Source organism: Varanus komodoensis, unplaced genomic scaffold (genome assembly GCF_004798865.1).
Source record: "Varanus komodoensis strain SLA01 unplaced genomic scaffold, ASM479886v1 scaffold15, whole genome shotgun sequence".
Classification (NCBI taxonomy): Eukaryota; Metazoa; Chordata; class Lepidosauria; order Squamata; family Varanidae; genus Varanus; species Varanus komodoensis.
This window is the reverse complement of record NW_025335440.1, coordinates 20,005,865-20,029,934: the sequence shown is the minus strand read 5'-3', so window position 1 is coordinate 20,029,934 and position 24,070 is coordinate 20,005,865. Positions and strand designations below refer to the sequence as shown.

Genomic DNA, 24,070 nt, shown 5'->3' with positions numbered 1-24,070 from the left:
AAAATCGTTAGTGTGGATCTCCTACTGAAAATGATTGGATAATCTGGCTCTGAGTTAGCAGGATGCAGTCAGATGACTTCCTCCCCTTGTTTCTCTACACAAGTTTGTCCTTTAAAAGCGTCTTTATTTTGGGGATGATCGTTTGCACAGCATTTACCAAGGAAGGAGAAGGAAAAGAGGGTTCCTAGGAAGAGGCCATCTTTTGAAGGAAAAGTGGTTCCTGCTGCATGTAATGGAAAGGATGCCTCCTGTATAATTTGAAGAATCCAACATAATCATGTCATATTAAAAAATCAGTAGCTAAGTTTTGACATTTGCTTGACGAAACCCATACAATTTAAATTTAATAAACTGCTTGGCTATTTTCCTTTGGTTTCTGAGTATTTCATAGCCAGTGTGATGCACTGATGGGTAAAAGTGCTGGACTTGGACCAAAGAGGGCCAGGTTCATATTCTAACTCAGCAGTCAGACTTGCTGAGTGGCCTTGGGCACTGGTCATTGTCTCTTCAGTAAACTGACCTGAGCGTGAAATAGGAAGGAAACTGTGCATATTGTACTACATTTCTTGGAGCAAAAGTGGAATATATGTGTAAACAGAGGAATAAATTTAAGGGAAGTCATATTTTCAAGATTGCCTTTTTGTCACCCAAACAGAGAGAGAGAGAGAGAGAGAAGCAGGCAGGCAGACAACAGAAAAGCTTCTTGACCAACCCCCGCCCCCGCCCGCACACACACTCACACACACATCTCTGTACAATGGATGCTGTGAAATGAAATGAAGTGCCTGCCAAATCTTTCATAGACTATTCTTTGCAGAGATGCATGCAAACTCTGTTACTGCGTTGATGCTTACAAGGCTGAAGGTGTTAATCTGTTTGTGTTTGAGGCCCAGCCTGCCTTCTAACTGTAACTGCTTGGCCCTGCAAACGTGACTGTCACGCTGCCTTGGTCTTTAAATATCTGAACTCGAAATAGATGCCTGTGCAACATGTTGGGCCTGGCCCCATTGTTTTGTGAGACAGTGTTATTCATTTAGCTTTGGCCAGCTGCTCTCTATATTCAGCTTGGAGGAACAGACTGGAATTTATAACCAGACAGGCAGGCTCAGAGGTTACAGGCTATTCTCTAAGCTGATAGAAATACAGCAAACAGACACCCACTGGGAATGTGTGTGGCCTCTAGAAAAAAAAATGCTTGCAAAGTAGTATGATTTTTCCCCTCATAAAAGATGAGACAAGACATTATTTTCCATTCTGAGAGCCTTATTCTTTACTGAATGTTGGACAAGGCACATTCCAGCAGGATATAGTGGTGTGATTTGGTATTTTTAATGTACATGGGCATCTTGTGCAGAATGGCCTGAAGAGCGTTTGATCAGGTTTCCCCCTGGTGGTACACTTGCAGCAGTGCTAAAAATTTGCTACTATGCAGTTACAGCCTGAACTGACAAGAGAGTAGCACAATAGTCATAGCATGACACTGCATGCAATGTGGAATCCATCCAAAATATGGTTCTCCGGCATACATGCAACCACATGGAAAAATAAGGTACATATGCATACTTCACTGTCAGCCTTAGATATTTTCACAGCCAAATCAGTAAGTTCTATTTTGGAACAGAGCTCATTGTTTAATATAACATAGATAGGGGAAAGGAGGCAGCCTCTCTGAAGTAGCTTCTTTGATTATTTTCATTGCATTGAAGTTGCAGTGTTTCATGGTAAAATCTGCCCTGCCTTATTTGCAGTTGGAAGGATTCCCCTTATTTACTTGTTTATATTTTAATATGTGTTAAGTTTCTAGCATATGTTGTGGCAGATACCTTTGGGTTCCTCTAAACTTGGAGTTGTAAATTGCAGGGAGAATGCAGTTATCACATGACAGCCAATGTGTGCTTAGGCCTGGATGTGCTAAATCCCCCAAAGTGACAGAAGTCTTCGGGTGGCAGGATAAGTTGTTAAATAGATGGTTCAGATCAGGTTAGCAGTGCAAGCAAATAGGATGGCAGAGCAGAGTTTATCAGAAGAATAATTTGGCAGTTAGAGTAGAGCAAGCCAAATGTTTTGAAAAACCATCACAAGGCCTTAGAAGTTATATATGAAGGAGGAGGAGGTTGTATCCCCATGATGAGCTGACTCCCTGACTGAAGAGGATTCTGGGGGGGAAGGTATTCATTGCCTCCTTGGCCAGGTGGCTGCATAAATGTACTGCCCTGGTTTACACCTCCAGTTGCTTTCCAATATCCAAGGGTAGCCTGACACATTCATTCAGGTGCATGGCTTCCTCAGCATCCTTTTTGGCGAGGGCTTATTAGATAAGATCTGCAGAACAACCATCAGTCCTCACTCCATACATTCACCAGGCAGAAGACAGACTTCCTGGTTTCTGCAGAGGGTGCTTTTGGCAGGTGTGATTTGTGCATGAATCTGCTTTAGCCTTAGCAGGAGGCCAGTTAAAAGTTCCTATTGGCCCACCTGGAGAGGCACTACTTTTTTGCCTCCCCAAAGTTAGCTGGTCCCCTGCACTCATGAAAGAAACAGAAATCCTTTGCTCATTAGTGAATTTCTCCTCTCCACAGGTGAGGGAAGCCAGCTAGACCCTTCTCTTGGGACAAGCCTCCTTCAAGGCAATTGGTACGTAAGTAAGGTTTTCCCCTTCTGAATGGGTCGCCCAGCTTTCAAATGTTACCTGGCAGCACTGCAGCAGTGAGACCACTATCTTCTCAAAACTGACACATTGAAAGTATCAGCTGGAGACTGCTGGGAAGGCTCCATATCCTTAGGAAGTTTGGTGGAGTCTGCCTTCCCAGCCCCATTAATTTAGATATCCTCCCCAAAACTAGCTATGCTTCTTCACTCACGGAGAACAGAAATTCACCAGTGAGTAAAGAATTTCCTTTTTCTCTATATTCTGTCCTAACAGTAGCTTCTTGTCCACAATACAAATTATGCAGCGGGAGAATAAAGTGTTGAGGTACACCCATTTCTTTTAGAACTTTAGGTTCTTCTGATCCATACAGTCAAAGGCTTTGCTGTGATCCATATTCCATTCCACTTTAGTTCGCTCACACCAAGTGCTGTGACGTTTAGCCATTCCATTTCCTGCATTATAGTTTCCATTTTGCCTTGATTCATACTTCTTGCATATTATGTTCCAATTTTATATATTGAGTAGTTCTGGACTTTTCTTTCACCTCTGTGGATGTCAGCCACTAGACTTCCTTTAGCTTTGATCTAGTTGCATCATTAGCAACAACGCTATTCACACTTGTCCTTTGCTCTTACCCTGTAGTTAAGTGCCTTCCAACCTGGGGGGGTCTCATCTTTTGGCACTATCTCTTGATTAATTTAGATTGTTTCATTATAGGGTTTTCAAGGTAAAAACTGGTAAGAACTATTCAGAAAGGGTTTACCATTGCCTTCTTCTGAGCAGTACTAACCAGAGTTAGCTTGAGTGCCACTACCATTGTTGGAAGATCTTCCACCAGTGTTGCCTTCAGTGACAGCTGCTGCCCTGTAGCTGCCTTCAGGAATTTCTCTGCTGTCATCACTGTTAAGAGATATCCAATCTTTTTTGTTAATGTGATCATTACTCCTGCAACAGGTAGATGCATCTTAGTCTAATGTCTCAGTTTTGACCATTCCTCCTTGGGTGATCTTGCTTGGAGACCATGCTATTAGGAGAGTCTGTCTCCTAGGGGCATTGCTCTTGGCCTCTCTGACAGTCTCAGCCCTCCTCACCACATCCAGGTGCACATCCTAGATTGGGCACCCTTCTTAGGGAAGCCTTCTGGGGGGAGCCCTGATGGATAAGCCATTTTTATATGCATTGTGTAGCCATGCCCTGGCAGTATCTTCAGACTCTGTAGCACTTTCAGAAGTTCTGTGCAGTGCATAGAACAAGATCTGGCCTTGAGCCTTCCAAAACAAAAATGCATGACTAACAGAATTATATTTTTCTTAAGCCTTGGTCCAAGACTTTGATCTAAGCCAGAATGTTGTCATATGCTCTATCAAAATAAAACTAGTGTGAACATCTGCTGCAGTCTGACGTGTGAGAGTGAAGTTTGGTCTCGGGAAAGGGATGCTGGGGGAGTAAAGCGGGAAGGAAGCTAGTAATAGATTGGCTCCTCATCAGGTGCAGTCTCAGTTGATGGAAATATTGACAAGAAGGTGGGGAAGGAACTGAGCTGCATGCAAAACACTGTAATACAAAGTCTGAAAACAACGATGCTCAGATAATGAGATGGAAAAGGTCTGCTTAGGAACAAGAGGCTGGTTTTAGCCCATTCACATTACACTTGTGAATGCAATGCATAAACACCTAAAATTATATAGTTAATCTCTCTCTCTCTCACTCTCCTACACACTCTGTATGTGTCTATGTAGATATAAACATGAAAACTGAGCAGGAGGAGAGTATTTGCTGCCTGCAGTTTTTATATCCATGCTGTCTCCTAGTTTTATTTAACTTACGTGCCCTCTGTTTAAAAGGTATCTCGATTGACAGTGGCAGGCATGATAAATATTTATCAGCACTACTGTGCTTCCATCCCAAAGGCCTGAGTCTCCTGTCAGAAAAGTCTCTCAAAAAGAGGTGGTGTGGGATCGACAGGGCGATTAGTGGGCACTGTCTCCTGCCAGTTCTTCCATTACTGAGCCCCCTGAGACCACATAAAAGATTTAAAAACAAAACACTCCAGACATTTCCTTATCAAATAAATAAATAAAGGAAGCATTTCTGAAATCAGCCACTCCTTTGAAGGGAGAAACACAGCCTGGGGGCAGGTAGGGGATTCTTAACAAGGAGGGGTGCTTTAATCAGTAGCCATGTTGGAGGAGTAGGAAGAATAGGAAAAGCTGGTTTGAGGCTCACAAGCAAAATTTAGGCCTAAATGTATGTGTATGAGGATGTGTACTCTAGTCCTTAGAAATGGCAGATGCTGGGATAGAAGGCCTTAACAGAAAGCTCTATCGCAAAACAGAAGGGTGCCATGCCAACATAACCCCTTGTAAACACTAGACTTACCTGAACAATGAAATACATAAAGTTATGGGTGTTAGTTTTTAATTACGATGAAATTCGTAGTGTCCGAGGATATAGTAGAATCATGGGAAGCTGCCTCATACCAAATGAAACTGTTTGACTGTCTACCTTGGTATTATCTATGCTTACAGCAGCAGTTCTCTGGGTGCTCAGGTGGTGAACTTTCCCAGCTCTGTCTGGAGTTGCCTGAGATTGAACCTGAGGTCTTCGACATGCAGCACAGGCACCCCACCTTTTACTTCCTTTTCTGTTTCCTTTTGCTAACGTGTGGCCATCCAATCAGTGTTTCACATTGGATTTCCAGCTGAGATGACTGTGGGCTCCTGAAAAAATGGAGGAGAGGTACTTAATTCTGCAGTCCCCCTCCCTCATCCGACATAATTCAAAAGTCTTCCCATATAATCAAATCCATATTGACTTTGTACCTGGAGTACAGAGAATACCCTGACCTGACTGCCTTTTTCTATTTGCACCCATGATGTGCTGGGAATCAAAATGTCCCTGCTGACCATTATGACTATGGGGCTGCTCTTAGGAAGGGGCTGCAGCCCAGTAGAAGAAGGTACATGCAGAAAGTGCCAGGTTCAATTTTCTGCATTTTCTGATTCAGCTAAGAACACATCCTGCCCAAAACCCTGGAGAGCTGCTTCCAGGCCATGTGGACAGTGCTGGGCTAGATGGACTCAATGGGCTACCTCAGTATAAGTCAGTTTCCTGTGCTCCTAAAGATGCAGGTACTGGATCTTCCACTTTTTAAAAAAGCTGAAGGCTAAAGGGGAGATTTGAATTGGGACCAAAGCACTTGGAAAGGTTTGTTCTTTTTCATGTGCCTTTTCTCAATAGAAATACCCTCTTGCAGCTGCTGTTTCACACTGTGGAGAGCTTTACAAATACAGTATGTTGGTCTGTGAGTGATTCTACTTGCAGAACAAATAGCAGACTGGGGCAAGCAATCCAGATCAAGAAAACCTCCCCATCCCAGCAGTACAATTCCAGTCCTCCCAGCAATGTGCTTTTAGCTATTGAAAAATAATGTGAGCACCAGTCACAAGAAGTCTGTCATCTGATCTAGATTCTATCTTAGCATTTGTATATTTGGTAAGAAGGTTAACTCCTGTGGTTAAATAATGTAACCGCTAGGCATCTTGACTGAGGATATTCTGGCCAGTCCATGGATATCAGAACTGGGAGGAAATGAAATTGTATATGTTTGAAGCACTAGCATCTTAGTTGCTCCTGTGGACTTGATCCAAACCAACACACTGCTTTAGTCATCCATAAGAATAGACTTTTACAGATACTTAAGTGCCTAACCGGAGATTCTTTATGGTTTGGCCTGCTTGAATACCATGACAATGTTTGAAAACGTTTCAGTAAGTCCAGTGCTCTGAGTTCTCTTCCCAAAAATAGTCATCTCACCTATGAGACATTCTTTTTGTTCTTCCAGACATTTTGATGGATGGTTTCCCCTTTGTTATTTATGCTTGCCCCTTTTAGCTGCTTACTTTTCTTGCTTTATCAGTTTATCAGTGTGAGCTGCCTTCATGACTTCTGAGTGGAATGGCTGGTTAGAAATTGTTTAAATAATGAACAGAAGAAAGAGGCAAGGTAAGCCAAAGCAACAACACCTAGAATCTAGCTCTATCCTAGTGGTGTCTGCCTAAACCACAGTCCTGTTTATCCTTCCCCTGGGCATCAGTAGTGCCCACTACAGCAATGAAGCCAAATGAAGCCTGGAAGCATTGGTGCATCCCAGGGTTTGCTGAGTTCAACTAAAACCATCAGTAAATGCATATGTTCCAGTAATTCAAACAAAAAATAAAATAAAACATTACATTAAACTGTATTCCAAACATTTTATTTCATATAAGGACTTTTAACTGAGCAGTAGTTCAAATATGAACCTGCTGAAGCCAATAAGACTTAGGTTAGCATGAACCCAACATTTATGTTTATTTAACAAATCTTATCATTGGCTATTTTGTATTATTATGCATTCCAAATGTTGCAAAATAGTCAATAAAAATATTATTCAGCCACAGAAATATTTCGTGGTTTTCAGGAACAAAGGCAATTGAGTCCAGATCAAAGTGGTCAAATTTAGGTTCCATCAAAATCAATGTGATTTAAGTACGATATGACAAGGTTTTCATATTGGTTTCAGTCTGGCATATGTGTAAAATTGGTTTGAATTCAATTTTCTTTGGCAAAATTGCAACAGAGAATAATCAGAATCAGGCAACATAAGTGGGACTTGCAACAAAATGTCACCCCACATTGTCTGTCTCCATTTCCCTCTTCTCATCTCAATGCCTTGCAGATGGCAGCTTTCTTCTCCTTTCTTCTGAATGTGTAAGTGGAGCCAAGTTTCCCAGGAATACATTTTCAGGAATGTTATTGATTTGCATACTCTCTCTCGTCCTCCATACATAATTTACCCCCCATATCAATCACAAATTAACTGTGAGCATTGTTCCAATTAAGCATAATGTATTTGTTTTTAAAATGTGAAAATAAGGAAAACTTTGAGAAATTATTGCTCTTTACCTCATAAATTAAAATTTCAGAAGAATATTGAAAAACCTTCTTTGGCATAGTCACTGCAAACAACACATGGTCTTTGGATTTAGTGGACCAGATAAATTACTTGCTTTGTGTGGTACCAGTATATCTGGGCTGAGTTGTTGATGAACACAAGGGTCCAACATAGGTTTCTTTCTGACACCCTTCCTGAACATTAAGTTCGTGTTGAAGATGCTTTCATTTATTGTGATACAGAAGCAGATTTTTGAGAGTCTTGTCTGCCTTTACATCCACGAGGGACCAGACCTGAGTCCACATGTGTCTTCAACAAACAGTAATGACTGGCTGCTTTTGCAAAGCTCATTCCTGGAAAAGCTATGCAACAGATGCACAAATTTACTTTCCACTTTTAACCTATCATTGCTTTTGAACTCTTTCAACAATCCAGACACAGACTGCCTTCATACAGAGTTTGCTTTTACAATGAAAACATTTTCTCTTTTCATAATATACAACCATGAGAGAAACTGAAAAATTAAGTCAGTTTTCTTTTTCAACGTTTTATCACTAAAAAGCCTGAAAATTATATTAATCAGAAAATCAGTATAATTTGTCTTACCAATTTGTCCTGCCCATCAGGTCTGGCCAGCCTCTCAGAAGCTTGACCCCTACCTCCAGGAGGAAGGCCCCCTCTTGCTGCTCCTTCTTTCAGCCCTGGAAAGTCCTGCCACCCTCTCTCCCACTATGGCATTTGCTGCAGTGAGAGGCTGACTGATGGGGATTTCTAGAGCAGCCGCTGGCCCATCCAAAATGCTACCTCTGAAAGGAACCTTGCAGGTCTCAGCTGGCATCTTAGATTGTGAGAGTTTTTTACTTCATTATTTTTATTAATTTATTATTTTATTGTTGGTGTTTAAGTGAGTATATAAGCAGTATATCTCTACTGTTAAAGGGTTTTGGAACCTATACTGCATAGGGCAGTCTCCTCCAACAGAGTGCTCTCTGGAAGGACTAGACTCAAACTCCTAGCATGTCAGCTGGAAATTGTAGTCCAGAACTCTGAAGATCATAGAGTTGAGGAATGGTGTCTTATTTAGTAGAGATTACAGAGGTCTATACAGTATATGGCAGCTGGTTTGTTTGCTTTTAACAGAACTATAGGACTAGGCCTTTTACCCAGTCAGGATCCATATCAGATTAGACAATAGAGGGATACAGCCCATAAACACATCAAATTATAATAAGCCAAAGTTGGCCAAATCCTGATGTCTTTACTCAACTGAGTAAATTTAGGAAAATGGGCCAAATGATCTAAAGACGTAAATTGTGCTTCTGTGCAAAGAGAAAGGGGAATCAACAACAGACTCAATACAAAATCCTGAAATTCTCTAGCTAATGTAAGTGGCATTTTTCCATGTAGAACATTCAGAGAAAGTAGAACATTATGGGTGGAGTGAGGCTTCATGCTTCAGAAGAGAATCAGGATTTCTTCAGAACTTCCCAGAGTTGTGAACAAATCTTGCATAGATGCAAAAGATAAAGGTGATTGAAGTGACTGAGTTTCTGAGTTTGGGGAGTGAAGTTAAAAGTATGTGTCCCCTAGAGGGAACTGCCATCTACCCCACTTTCATATTACCAAAAGGCAGCTGAGTGGCTTTGAAGGGTCTAAACTGAACAACATTGATGCCAACATATTTGTTAAACACAGGTGTACTATGATGACTGCAGAAGAACCAGTAAAGAGGGCCAACTCTAAATGAGACTTTCTCCGCTAATTTTGGGGGGAAGAGTAGGGATTCTTTTCCCGGTAAGGTTTGACTGTGCTGATATACCTGGATTTTGGGGAACTGCAAAAATATCTATGCTTTCTGCATCAATTAATATGCTCGTGAATTAAACCCATTCACCTTGAGATAATAATTTTGCCAGAAATGTGTTTGAAAAATCCATTAAGTTTTGGATCCAGAATCTCCCTCTGCCAAAGGTAGAGCTCCACTTATGTAAGTTCCTTCCAGCTGATTTCAGGGGATCTTTCTGGGAGAGAGGTATTACTATTCTGTGTAGCATTTTCAGGGGACTGGAGGGGAAGCTGTGTGAAAGAGGAGCATGGAAGTCAGCACTGTTGACCAGTGTAAATTGGGAGCCAACTCTAAATAAATAAATAGTAGCACTACGAATTATTAGGAAATATTCCGTAGTGGGATATTTTCTGCTCCCAGTTCTGTGCTTTACCACCCATTAGAAAATTGGGAGATTTTGAGAAATTCAAGTATGCTATAGTGCTGGAAAAACTGACACCACAGGGATGCCAATAGGAAAGGACAGGGGTGGTCCAGAATGCTTGCAGTTCACAGGGGTCAGATATGTTGAATAAGTGCATTTGTACTCAGAAGACAGCTCTCTGCAGAAGTGCCCTAACTTTCAATATTTTGAGCCTCCCAGAATGAAAAGGCATTTCCAGACGGATGGTTCCTAGTGCTAGCAAACAAAAGACATTGCACAGCTAATCTATCTTTTCCCTCTTAACAGAGTTTCTGTAGAAAGGAATAGAGGAACGGAATGGTGGGAAAACATGGAATGGTTACAAATGGAAGACACTGAGACTCCAGTAAAATTCTGTAAATGAGGAGGTGATTGCACAACAAAAGCCTCAAGTAGATACACTCCTCCCTTATTACTTAACTTTTCTTAATTCCAAATATTTATTTATTTATTTATTTATTTAGAAAATTTGTAGGCCGTCCGTCACAGTCATCTCTGGACGGCTTACAACATTACTTCAAATCCTAAATAAAATAAATTAACTATTCCTCAACTGAGCATAAAATTAATCTAGCTGAGCATAAAACTCAAATTCCTTTTTAATAATCAACTCTAGGGATTTTTGTGCTGGGGATTTTTACATGATAAGTTCTGAAACGTTCATTTGGAATTATGTTTTCTAGTAGTAGGGAGATTTATGTGCAACATTACCTTCTAGAAGAAAAGTTAGAGGAAACACTTGAAAACTAGCAGTGCTGTTTTGATCCCCCCCCCCCGTCCCATACACACACACACATGCAAACACACACACAAATGTCTTCACCACATGAAAGTGAAATGGTAGCATCACTGCACAAGAAATTTATTACATAAAAAGAATGTGTGGATTAATCAGGCATTGGTAAAATAAGCCCAACTGGGCAAAACTAACTTGTTTGTTTATATTTAAAGCTGGAAGCAAATCGCCAGATGATTTACAGATGCTCACCTAACTTGATGTGAATGTTTTATAGAAACACAACCATCTTCTCACCTCTTGCGATCAATTTTTTTCCTGTATTCTGTGTGCTACTTACCTGTAGCTTGTTTTCACAGTGCATTTATTAACAATCAAGAACTTTCTAGGTTAGGAATTAGTTTTACAGTTCTTTATGGAGGCATTGCTACTTTTTCTTCATTTACTCTATTGTTGTACATGATGTGACTGGACAATTTTAGTATGCATACATATTCAGGACCCAAAAAAAGGGTCTTTTACACACTGTCCTGCAGTTTGGTTTTACTTCTTATTTTTGAATAAACCTTAACAAAGAAGTCATTTGAGTTCCTGTGCACAACTACTTCAGTGACATTAACAGCATTAAAAATGCCCACAATAGCTGGAAGTGGTATGATATCCTGGATTCTGGAATCTTTGAACGACAAGTCTAAGTGGAAGACCATGCAAGGCTAAAAATAGCTTTGAGGTTAGACATTAAGGACATTGCTGTGTTGCTTTCCTGAAAACAGTTAATTGTTACAGATTTTGCCACAGAAAAGGCTCCCAGAATCTAAAGATCAGTTATCCCAAAAGTTCAGTAATTTCATGAGTCAGGCATTACTTTTTCGCAACCAAATTATTCAACTGTTACTTAGTTACAGAGACCCAGAGAGCATTTCCTAAGGTACCACAGCAAGTATTATGGATAATCAGACAACTTTCTCCAAGAGAGCAGAAAACTTTCTGCTGCTTACACTCACCCCACACCCCAATAGTTTAGCTGGGAGGAAGGCGAATGAAGGCCATATCAGGCACATGTTCCAACTAGACTTTCCCCTCTGTCTACAGGACCATTATTTCCAACTACCTTGTGCGAAGGATTCAAGAAGAAGAGGGAGGGAGGCAGAGACAACCTTGCCATCTGTCTGATCCAGAGGGCTTTCTCTTCTTCCTTGGCCCACAGGGTCATCTAGCAATAATTGCTCTATGGAACATACCTGTATGAATTCTTATGTGAATATGTAGAATTGTTTATTGTGATTGTATTACTGCAACTTTATGTTACTTGAAATGTCTTGGAAGGATTTGTATCCTGAAAGTTGTAACAAACAAAGAAGTCATTACTGGGATTTCCTCTGAGTGCATCCATTACCAGTAAGACCCCAAGCACAATATATCAAGGCCTACCAGTAGAGTTCATGGCAGTCGGTATATTTTCGCATTGCATTAAAGGCCTGAAAATTGTTGACTATTTTATTTATTTATTTGAAGCTCAATCCTATGATGTTTAGACAAAAGAAAGTTCTACAATTCCCAGCAGGGGATGCTGGGAGTTGTAAGACTTTTTCTGTTTAAACATGCACTCTTTTATTTATTTTACCACCATGTTTCTATCTCAGCCACCAAAATAGCTTGGACTGTCTTTACACTGGGTTATATTTCCTGGGTAGGATCCGGTAGATTTCTCCCATTCTACTTGTCTGAAGTTTGGCTGTGCTTGGTTTCTCAAACGTTGTATTCTGATTTTTAGTTGGCAATACCTGTAGTTCAGTCCAGAAATGGCTGGAGTGCAGCCAGCTTTTCTCACAGGTTTCCGCTGTGTTATAAAACTAGATATAACATAAGAGCTTGTGGCAGGTGAGCACTGAAGAACTATATGAGATTGGTTGTCATTTACAGGTTTCTGCATGGACCTGAACTCTCTCTGTCTCTCTCTCTCATAACCCCATGTCATTCCAACCTGATGTCATATCATTTCCATCTCTCTGATTTTCTGGCTATTCAAAGGTTTTGGGTGAAGCAGGAGTGAGGATACATATAATACCCTTTATAGCATTATGGCAGGCGGTAAGACCTGGCTCTCTCTATTACTTACTCATGCAGATTGGCAGCAGCCGCAGGACACAGACCTCTCAACACCATTCCTTCTTGTAAGAGCAGCTTATTTTAGGGTACACTCCTACGCATGTTTAGACAGAAATGAGTCTGTAACTTCCAGCATTCCCCAGACACCATGGCCAGTCCGGGAATGCTGGGAGCTGTAAGCATTTTTGTCTAGATGTGCATCCGATTGTGACCTTCAGGAACAGCCCTATTGCTTCCCAGTGTTGTTGTGAGGACATACGTAGGGTTGTGTGGAGCTGCAATGCCAGAAGCTGACCCCCTGCCTGCCCTCCTCACAGCCAGCATGGGAAGAACCATACTGGCCACCTCTCTGAGGAAGCAAGTGAGCCTCAAAGAGGGAGAGAGGGGGTGCACCAAGATGTAAGACAGGGAGGAAGCTGCGGCTGACAGCTTATGCTGTTTTCTTGGCATCCCAGCCTCCTTCCTTCCCCCTCCCTGCTGCTTCATCTACACAGCCAAAAATGGCCATCTAGTTGAAATTCACAGTGAGAGGCACCTTGTCTCTTCCCCTCAGGTCATTGGATGCACCTGTGTCTCCAGGTTGTGAGACTAAGGTGCATTTTCAGCAAAGGACATTGGATTGTGCCTTTAATGTTCTAACAGTCAGATTTATGCACTGTTTAAGGTTTTTCTAGACATGTGATAATCTACACACAAATGAAAATGCATTGTAAAAGAAAGCTTTCTTAGAACTATTGAACTCCCTTTTTCCTTCATGTGATCTTTATTACAGACTTTATGAACTGTCAGTATAGTAGACAATGGCTTAGATCTGGATTTATGCTGCATCAGCTGCACTGGTAGAAGTGGAGTACTGCCTTCTCCTTCCCACGGCAACACCTCAAGAAAATGCTGCAGAAAATCATGTCTAATGGAGTGAGTAGTGGTGTGAGAAAGAGGAGAGAGGATGGCAGAGGAAACCCTCCCCAACCAGGTGTGTGTGTGGGGGGGGCGGGGAGGATCCTTCCACAAGGATAAACCTTCCTTTCATGAGAGGTCACCTTCTTACAGTTGGTAGATCTTGAATCGAACCCTCTATCTTGGCTAAATACCTTTGGCTTTATATAGTTATTTTTAAATTAGCAAGAACTTTAGCAGCCATTAGTATTTGAGATTCATGCCATCCAATACAGTTCTTTCTTTTCTCATGCAACTAACCAAGGAAGGAAGGAAGGAAGGAAAGAAGGAAGGAAGGAAAGAAGGATGGATGGACGGACAGACAGACAGATGGGGGGAGGGGAGGGGGGGAGGGAAGGAACACACCACCCTCTTTGAATGCAAGTTTTAGATCAATTCTCCTGTGAATCTAATTCCTCCATAACCCTGACCCAAGTGACTAATGTCTGCTGCTGGAGAGTGCTGTGCTCCTTTGGCCTACTGTGTCATGTTGGCATGAAAACAATTCCATCAGCAAGAGGTAATTAAGTCTGCTAATACAGCATTAGCACAGCTTTAACTGTAAGGTTTAGCTGTTAAAATAGATAGCACCTTCATGGGAAAACTGTATCAAATGTGCCTCACAGAGACAAGCTAATGCATCCATTACCTAGAAGGCAATATTTATGGTTAAAGAATTTAGTTTCTGTATTTACTGTGAGTGAGAAGGATCTTGGAATTGCTGTAGATCTGAAGCTGAATATGAGTCAACAATCTGATGTGGCTGCAAAAGGGCAAATTGTATTTTAGGCTGCATTAATAGAAGTATCACTTCCAAATCATGTGAAGTACTAGTTCCCCTTTACTCAGCACTGGTTGAGCCTCATCTGGAGCATTGCATCCAGTTCTGAGTACCACAGTGTAAGAAAGATGCAGACAAGCTGGAAAGGTTTCAGAGGCAGGCAATAAGGATGATTCAGGGACTGGAAGCAAGGCTCTATGAGGAAAGATTGAAAGAACTGGGCATGCTTAGCCTTGAGAAGACTGAGCAGAGATAAGATAGCATTTGCAAAAACTTGAAAAGCTGTCACAAAGAGGAAGGCCAGGTTCTCATTTCAGTCATCCCAGAGTGCAGGACATGGGATAACAGGCTTAAGTCACAGGAAGCCAGATTCTGGCTGAATATCAAGAAGACGTTCCTGACGTTACAGCAGTACAACAATGGAACCAATTATCTAGGGAGGTTGTGGGCTCTCCCACACTAGAGACGTTCAAGATGCAGCTGGAAAGCCATTTGAGAGGGATAGTTTGACTTGGAGTCCTGCACTGGGCAGGAGATTGGGCCTGATGCCCCTCTGGCCGCTTTCAACGCTACCGTTCTAATTCTGTGATTCCATCTATACCTATATATGTGTTTACATTCCTGCAGATGTCAGTATAGTATAAAAAATACATCTTCAGACTAAGGGGTTTAAATTAGTAAGGGGCAAGGTGTTGGTGCCATTTTCTGGATGCTGAAAGAGGCACAGGAATGTGTGATAAGAAACCACTGTGCTCAGTTGCAACAAAGAACATAGGAATGGTAAGGAAGCCACATGTAAAGTTGCCCACTTCTTTGCTACTAACAGCTATTCAAAATGGAGAAATGCAGAAGAGGCAGGCTTTCTCATCCTTGCATTTTCAGTTTCACCTGGCCAAATTCACTTTTCTATTCAAGCACCAGAGGTACAGGGACTCTTGTTCTTTGCATCTGGTCAAGAAGATTGCAGCAAAGAAAGCAGATACTGAGCTGAAACAGTCCAAGTGAAGTATAGAAAGAATGTTGTTTTCTAAAATACAAGCACCCCCATTGCAGATTGTGTTGTATTCAGGCCAGCCTCTGATCCCCACTCCCTTCCCAATTTCTCTCTGTCTTCCCTTGGACCCTGCTGCCAGCCTGGTACAGTGGCTGGAACTCAGGAGACCTGGGTTGTAGCTCCTGCTCGGCCTTGAAGCTCAGTGGGTGACTTTAGGCCAGTCAAAGACTCTCAGACTAACCTGCCTTTTATGTGAGACAATAGAGACAAAAAGTCAGCTTGGATTACTTGCAAGAGAAAAAAAGCCAGGTAGAAATGCAATATATCAAGAGCTATCCACTCTTCAGCTCAAACACATTTTAGCAAATGTGTCCTGCATTCTTTACACCTAGAATCCTCCAGTCACAGTGGCAATTTGAGGGACTTGTGGGTGTCAGTAAAAGGTGAAGTCTTGTTTTCTGCCTGCATCAGTTCACGTTCTTTGAAGAATGAAGGTATGCAAGCTCATTTATCAATCTGGTTGTGGGCAAATCAATTCACAGCAAACATATATGGAATTTTTACCTTCATTGTAATTCCTGAATCATTGGCATATCATACAATTATACCCTCTCAAACAGACCCCCATGTACTATTTCTGTTGTTATATTCCAGATTTCTTCAGACTGGTTATACCACAATTTTTTTCATGTGGCATTTTCCCATGGTATATATTTCAGTGTGAGCTAAACTCGCAGTACTGTTCTGGATTGAGGAGGAGGCAGGATGTGGAAACTGGCACTACAACAAGGAAGTGTCCTGCTGGGCTTATTTAAAACTAGTATTTGACGATGCACAGATGCAGAATGGAGAATCTCTGCATAACACAAATCTCTCACATTCCTTCAAGCGCTGGGTGAGAAAGATGCTTCCCCTTGCCTAGGCTAAACAAGCAGCAGCTCTGAGGAGGAGAGAAGGCCCATCAAGTTTTGGTTGCTTTCCCACCTCCCTCGCCAGGTCCCCTAATGAAAATGGCCATGCTGGCGGAAACCAGGGTACTGCCCCTGCCCCTTGTTTGGGGCAGAGAATGCATGCAAGCCTTTGAGTTCATGTTCAGTGTCTTTATGTGGGTTAAGGGCAGGGGCAATAAGGTTGTGCCCTAAGGCACTTTCATTTCATTCCACAACGTGTTTCTCTAACCCGGGGTTAGTCATTTGCTGTGTGTGGTTTAGTGAGCAGTTTTATTTCATATCCAGTCTGAACTGATCTGCATGTGTGCTTTTTCATACAATGCTGTATAAAACAGGGAATCCCCCCCACACACACACACACACACACACATGGCAGGTCTGATCTCTTGAAACAAAAAAAGAGCTGGGCCTGCCATTAAAATCAGTGAGAAGCAAAGGAGGTCTTTAATACTGAAATTTATGTGATTTTAACAAATGGGCAATAACATGAGGCTTTTACTACGGAAATGGGGGGGGGGGGTACACGACTTGAAAACCCTGCCCCAAAATACCATGGAACTTTCAGAGCAAATACAGAGCCTCCCAAAAGCAAAGAGAAGAGGGCTTGTGCTATTTTAAGCGTTTTAAAGTTCTAGGTGATTATATTTATGGTAAAGAAGTTGGCAATCTTTCTTTCCTGCCAGAAAATAAGTCCTTTTATGATTGACTATGTGAAGCTGGAAAGCAACTGGGGGTGGGGGCATCCCTGGGAACACTTTCTGTAGACTGGCAAAGTTGCTAGAAAGACCCATCACCAGCCTCTGAAGTGACATGGCAAGATGATCAGTAAAAGGCAGACAGTTTTTCATGTGCTGCCCTTTGAAGCAAGACAGCTTTTATTCTAACACCAGCTGCATTTTCTCTACATGAAGCCACCTATCTTTTGATGATGCTGGCACACTGGAAAGTATGACAAATCCTGGCTCTCCAGCCAAGTCTTGTAGGCGGCTGAGGTAACCAACAGTTCTGGCAGTGCTACTTTTAAGTCATAGATTGATTCAGAAGGGATCGGAGAAATCATCTAAGGCTAAAGCTATACCATATGTTCATAGCCCATAAAATCCCCTGAAAGGGGGCACTGGAAAAGGTCCTCTCTAGCAGAAATGTGGCAGATGGAAGGGGAGTTCATAACAGTTCCCCTGCCTGCCATTGCCAGCCACAGCTCCTCCCTTTTCAGGAGGAAGGCCTTGACTCAAGACCTTGGCTTGAGAGAGAAACACAGAGGGAAGGGCCGTGGCTCAGTTGGTGGTTCATTTACAGTCCAATCCTGTGCATGTTTCGATAGGATGAATGATATGATGAGCTAGTTGTGTACAATAGTGTTTCATTTTGTGTGCAATGGAAGGATGCTGGAATCTTTTAACCCAGCTTTTCCCTTTAGTGCCAGAAACCATCAAGCTTCCAATTCAGATGCATGTTTGGGAGACTAGTGCCACAGGTTAAATAGCCATGTCCCCAGCTATCCATGCCTTAATCTCTGTGTGTTTGTCCCAGGCTAGCAAGCAGTTGCCCTCAGGAAAACGACTTGCTATTGTTTTCCTTTAACACTTTGAATGCTGAGTGATCCCAATTTCCCATTTTTATACTATATCTCATTTATTTATTTATTGCATTTTATACCATCCAGTAGCCAAAGCTCTCTGTGCAGCTCACAACAATGGAAAAATATGAAGTAGAGTATATAAAATTTAATTTTTTTAAGTTAAAATATAAAATAGAAGTTTAAAAAACCCCTAACCCTAACAGCACTAGAAATATTTAAAATACAATATAGGAATTAAAACAGACTGAAAGTAAAAATCCTGGGAAAATACCTGGGAAACTAAGGTCTTCGGCTGACACCAGAAAGAGGACAAAGCAGGTGCCAGGTAAGTTCATTCCGTAATTGGGCTGCCAGAACAGAATTTTCTTAGTAACCACCCACCAGACTTCTCTTGGCAGGGTCTCCCACAGGAGGACCACTAAGGATGATTTTCGGGTCTGGACAGGCACACACAGGAGACAATCCTGCAGGTGACCGGTCCCCAAGCCTTTCAGCACTTTGCATCAGGTCTGGAGATGGACTGTCAGTCAGTGCAGACAGTAAAGTATTGGCCAAACATGATCACGCTGGCCCATCCCTGTCAAAAGTCTCACTGCCTTTTCATTGTTTTGGAGCAGCTGAATTTTCCAGACCATTTTCAAAGACAGCCCCACAAAAAAGACATTGCAGCAATCCAGCCAAGAGGCTGCTAGAGCACAGATATCTTCAGCTAGGCTATCCCTGCCCAGGTAAAGGTGTAGAAGTGCATCACCCCAGACTGATAAGGTGTCCCCTGCCTCTGAGTCCCCCTGTGCCTCTAGTGACAGCGCTGATTTCACAAGCACCCCCAGTGCTCACAAAGAGAGATGACTATCAATTTTGCATCACTGTGGTCTTTTTACGCCTTGATACATATTGATAAACAAAATTTAACATCACATCACACCCACTCTAGATCATTTTCCTCATTTCCTTTTATTCCACTGTCTTATCTACAGAACCTTTCCTGGTAGTGTTCGCATTCTGTGAGAAATGCTTTACACTGTACTCTGATATCCACTTACCTGTGATTAAATCCCACAGAGCTCAATGGGAATTATGTCTGAATCAGTTCAAGATTGCCTGGTTAGCTTTCTCCGTTCCTGGCAATTGCCATGTGAGTTTAATCTTTCGCTTTTCTTTTAAGAAGTAGATTCTTCAGGCTGACACATTTATTTTTTGCACCTGGGGATTTTTTATTGCAGGTAAGAGGAGGAGGCATCTTCTGCGGTAAGACTGGTGCTGCATGGAACAGGGCTACTAACCAGTGTGTTGTTTTCTTGTTTTCTTTGAGAACACTCTGCTGGATTACTGGAGAGAGTTGCTTTCCATTATTCCTGGTGCTACTGGCACATAAGGAAAGCCTGTGTTCTACCTTTGCTTGCCTAAAGGGTCATTTGTAACTCCAGAGTGACAGCTGTCTTGCATGCGTTGCTCCAGTGCTTATCAGTGCTATAATGTATTGCAGTGGGAAGAAGGCCCAGGAGTGATTGTGTTGCTAATGAAGCTTCCAGTGCTAAGGTGTCTGAACTCGCTTATTGTCACATATTGGGTGGGATAATTAGAAAAGTCATAGGAAGCAGGCAGGGCTGGGCTGAAGTTTTTTTAATCAAGGAACGTGCCGTGGGCTACCAGGCTCAATTACATGGATTGGCCTGGAACAGCAGGTGCTGCCACCTCTTCCTCCATCATCACGGCTGCCTCCTCATTTGCACTCCCTTGCTTTCTGAGCACTGGCTGTTGCCAAGCAGATGACCCAGTACCAAGGTACCCACCCTTGTACCATCCATTTGTACAGTCACGCTTGGTTTCAGTGCTGATGAATGCTGGGAAGAAGAAGGAGATGGTAGCTTGTGTACTCCTCTTGAGTGGAAGTCTGTATTAATACTGGGACACTGTATTGTTTGATTGTACAGTGATTGTTTTTAGATGCTCTCTTTGGCTGGGTTTGAATGTCATGAGAAGCCCTGAGAAGCCATATCTTACACTTGTCCGTTGGCTGTGTCATCTGGACCCAGTTGTGATACATTTGCAGGGTACCTCCAGTTTCCTGAAACCACAAAGTGAAGCAGTGGTCTGCTCTAAGCTGTCCATGCTTCACGGCAGGTTCTCTAGTTGCCAAGACCCAGTATCTCCGTCTTACCATTATTGCTATGGAAACACCATAGAGTCCTGTGCAAAGAGAGGCCATGGAAGCAGCTGCTCTCTACCAGCCAGAGCAACCTGGCAACACACCCATCATCACCTGCTTTATTCTACTGGCCGAGCAGTGTGCCTGGGTACCACACTACCAAGCAGTGTGCCTGGTAAATGCATGGAGGGGAAAGGGGGAAATTGCAACAAAAATGTTTATTATGATTGAATAAAAATTCTTTTGGAGGTGAAGAGGCTAGGAAGTGTTGCAGAGGTGCAGGTGCACTTGGGAGAGAGAAGAGGGAGAACTCACCTCAAAACCTGGGCAGACAGATCAGCACTGCTGCTAAGTCCATGGGGCACAACAGAGGGAAGAAAGAGATTGCCCTTGTGAAGGCTGCTGGGGTGTGTGATGAAAGCAGGAGGGTGAAGTGGGGAAACCATGCTGCCATGGAAAACACATGATCTCCTGACTGGCAAGTTTGGGCAAAAATCCACATGCCATAGAAACCATGCAGGGTTGTTTGCTGTGCTGTGTGAACCCAGCCTCTCTCTCTTGTTTTCTGCCCTTAGAAAAAGCATGTAGAAAGATTAACAGTTGTGCATCTGAGAAGGTGATAGACTCCATCAGAAATAGTTAGAATCATTCACTCCATGGAATCAAGGCACTCTGAAGATTTATTTTATTTCATTTTAAATTTAGGATGGTAACAATTCATGATGTTGACAAAGTAAAGTCTGGAACTTGCCTCATACTGCTATAACATGGCCAAATATTAAGACTTGTCTGACCCAGTGTCTATGATGGGGCATACCAAGAATGTGCCAAGAAAACTTGCAACTCATGATGTTATGTCACACCCACACCATAAGCAACTATGCCAACAAATATGGCTATGATCTTATATTTATTCATAATTATTTGGGAAAGTATTTGAAAAAAAATGGATGGAAACGAGTACCTTCATTATTTTGCGGTGAAACAATCTCTCAAGGGGCCTGACTCATAACCAGGCCTGGGTGCGACTCCTTCCAGAAATTATGGTTTATGTTGTGGCTACTTTTGGGAAAGGCAAATAATAATCTTAAGATTGAAAATTAAAAGATTAAGTAGTTGACAGTGAATTTATTTTTTAGCTATGTTTCTAGCTGAAAGTGGACAACGTTCAAAGGTGCCCTATTAATAAATATCAGTTGTATTTTAGATCCTATTAGAGCACTTTAATCTATAGTCTCAAAAGCTGGAGCAGGAATTAGGTTAATGCTGCATTCAGCCAGTTGCCCTAGAAATGGATAAATATTTCACATTAACGTGTGTTCTTCTGCCAATTTTTGTCATGGGGACTGGGGGTTCAGAAATGTTGAATCTGTGAATTATGGGAGTGAACATTCTATTGCTTTGACCTTTGGAAATGGCTCCAGCAAGATTGGCCAGCTCCCCTTACCCTTTCCCTGGAGGTCAGCAAGGTTGTAAATAAGGGAGCCACAGAATAGCCTGCTAATCAAATTGAGACTTTTCCACTGCAATGCAGGGCTGTCACAAGAAAGTGAAATTTCATCCCTGTTAGGGGCTGCCTTTCAAGAGCACCCTGGAAGTCACTGTAATTGCCTACTCCAACAGTTGCACTGCATGAGGAGACGGTAAGGTGGTGCAGGGTTTTAATGCAGTGCTTTAAAATACAAGTCCACTTCCTATTGGAAGTGTTGCGCTCTGGGAATGTTCGTGTGGTGGGGGGTTGGCCGAGGAAAAACAGCTTTCCTGCCTTAGCAAGACAGATGAAGTTCCAAATCATCTCAAAGGCTGGCTGCTGCATCAAAGAATAGAATGAGTTTTTCCTGTAGCTACACTGCCAAAGCAAAGTTACAATACAGCAGTACACCCTGTTAGCCACAGTATTCCCCATTTGTTCTATGAAGCTTGTCCTTTGGAGTTTCAATCATCTCTTGTCTGCAGGAACAGATTTATTCAGGGAGAAATGGAAGAGAAGGAAAGAGGCCAGCGCTGGAGCAAAGGACATAGTCATGCAATGCGACCTGTATGTGCCTGAATGTTGAATCCGGTCTTCCTCATCGCTGACAAACTACCAGAATAACTGATGAAATTAAAGAAACAGAGGGAGATTACAGCCTGCTATTTAGATCACTAATGTGCCTCTGCCTGGACTTACAAATAAGGATCCTGAGGAATCTTAAAGAGCTTTCTGCCAAATGCTATTCGCCGCCTGCACAGAGCCAGACACATACACACAGGCGCTGCTTTCCTCTGTGCTGTTCCTCTTGCTGGTGCATTCAGAAGAAGTGAGACTGTCTGCCTATGCAAAGGTTTAGAGAAAAGGCCATGCTCCACCATGTGGTGGAGGTGGGTTATTGTGAGAAACCCCAACATTCCTCGCAGTGAAGGAACCTGTTTGTATGCTGGGTGGAGCTGCACCATTTCATACACTGCAACCTTTGGAAGTAGTTAAGGAACACAGGGGTGCCTTCTCATTACCCACTCTCAATAGGGGAGCTGGATCATTCTGGGTCCGTGTGGCTCTTGGAGATCCAAGATGCAGATTTGGTCAGGGAAAGAGTTTTGAGACCAGGAACAACTGAAGCATGAGGAAGGCTTCTACAGGAAACTGAATCCTAATCTTCTCACAGTCACAGACTCCAGCACAAGGCACTAAGCCTCACCTGGAAACACCTGGATACCAGCAGTTCCTCTTCCTTAGTAAACAAATCACAGTGTATTGGTGCTAGTTGTGGAGCAACCTCAGAGAGAAGGTGGGGTACCTGCCAAAGATTACCTGACAATATGTAGGGAATTTAAATAAAAAGACACCCATTAACTCTATACGCCTGCAGTTAATCTTGTCAGATGTTTTCACATTTGAGGATGAAAATGTACAATTTCTGACAAAATTCTGAATGTCACTCAGGTCAACTTCTCAACACTACCAGGTGTGAATTAATTGCTAGGAGAAGCAAAGCTAGCAAATTCTGGTTCACTATGCAGTGCTCTATGCTATCTGCTGCTGTATCTCCCAGGCACGTACCAAGGATGGTATGGAATGTCTCCATTCATATTTTACCACTGTTCAGGAATACAAGGGAGACTTGAATGGTACAAGGAGAAAGATACATAGTCCAAACTGGTGCATCTCTACTAGAATGGAATCCTCAAAATGATTTGAGGCTCAAATGCCAAATAACCTGGTCTGAAAACTATGGAAATTTCACATATGGAAAATTATTACCAGAAGGTCCTAACTCAAAATTAGGCTTTAAAACCACCTATATTAGCACAGTACAGAGTATGTAATGTACCCTTTGCAGTAAGAGAACTTTTCAAAGAAAATGCTCTCCAATTATGCAAATCTGGCTTCTCAGCATGGGCTTCTCCCATCATGCTAGGAAGAAAGGCCAACGGAACTATCCATGTGGTTGCAGACTTGGTGATTCATCTGGCAGTGCCACTGTCCCTATTAACCCTGATGCTGCAGGGTCAAGCGCCATGTAACTTCCTGTAGGAGAAGGACTGTAGCTGATTTGATAGAGTACCTTCTTTTCATGGAGAAAATCTCAGGTTCAGTGTCTGGGGGCTGGAGGCACTCTGCAAAGTTAATTAGTTGAATTAGTAGATCACACTAAGCTAGATGGTCCAATGGTCTGGCTCTGTATAAGGCAAGCTTCTCATGAGGCCTTGAAGATCCTCAACCCGAATATTGTTATGGATTGTTCTCACCAGTATTAGGCTGCTCTGGGGCTCCATCTGATGGCCAAAACCACAATGTCCACCTCAGTATTGCAGAATCAGTCCCAGGCCCTGCTAGAGCTCTCAGCCTCCTGATGAGTGCCAGCAGGAAGCCCTGCAGGAAGAGCTATATATGAGCAAATTCTTCCTTCCAGAACTTGCTTCAGCAACAAAGGGCTTCCTGTTTGTTGTAGTGCCTGCTTCTTGCCTGACCCAGACCCCACTGTCTCACCTCAGCAGTGCAGGTCTTCCTGATCGTTGTG

At 42.5% G+C, this 24,070-nt stretch overlaps 1 long non-coding RNA gene across 1 annotated transcript in view; it reads right to left on the bottom strand.

The window, feature by feature from the left end:
- LOC123020980 overlaps positions 1 to 24,070 on the bottom strand; it is a 55,264-nt gene that overhangs the window by 17,656 nt on the left and 13,538 nt on the right. Inside the window, exon 2 of the long non-coding RNA XR_006414234.1 lies at positions 5,030 to 5,370. This is a non-coding gene — a long non-coding RNA (uncharacterized LOC123020980). The remainder of the gene's footprint in view (positions 1 to 5,029; positions 5,371 to 24,070) is intronic.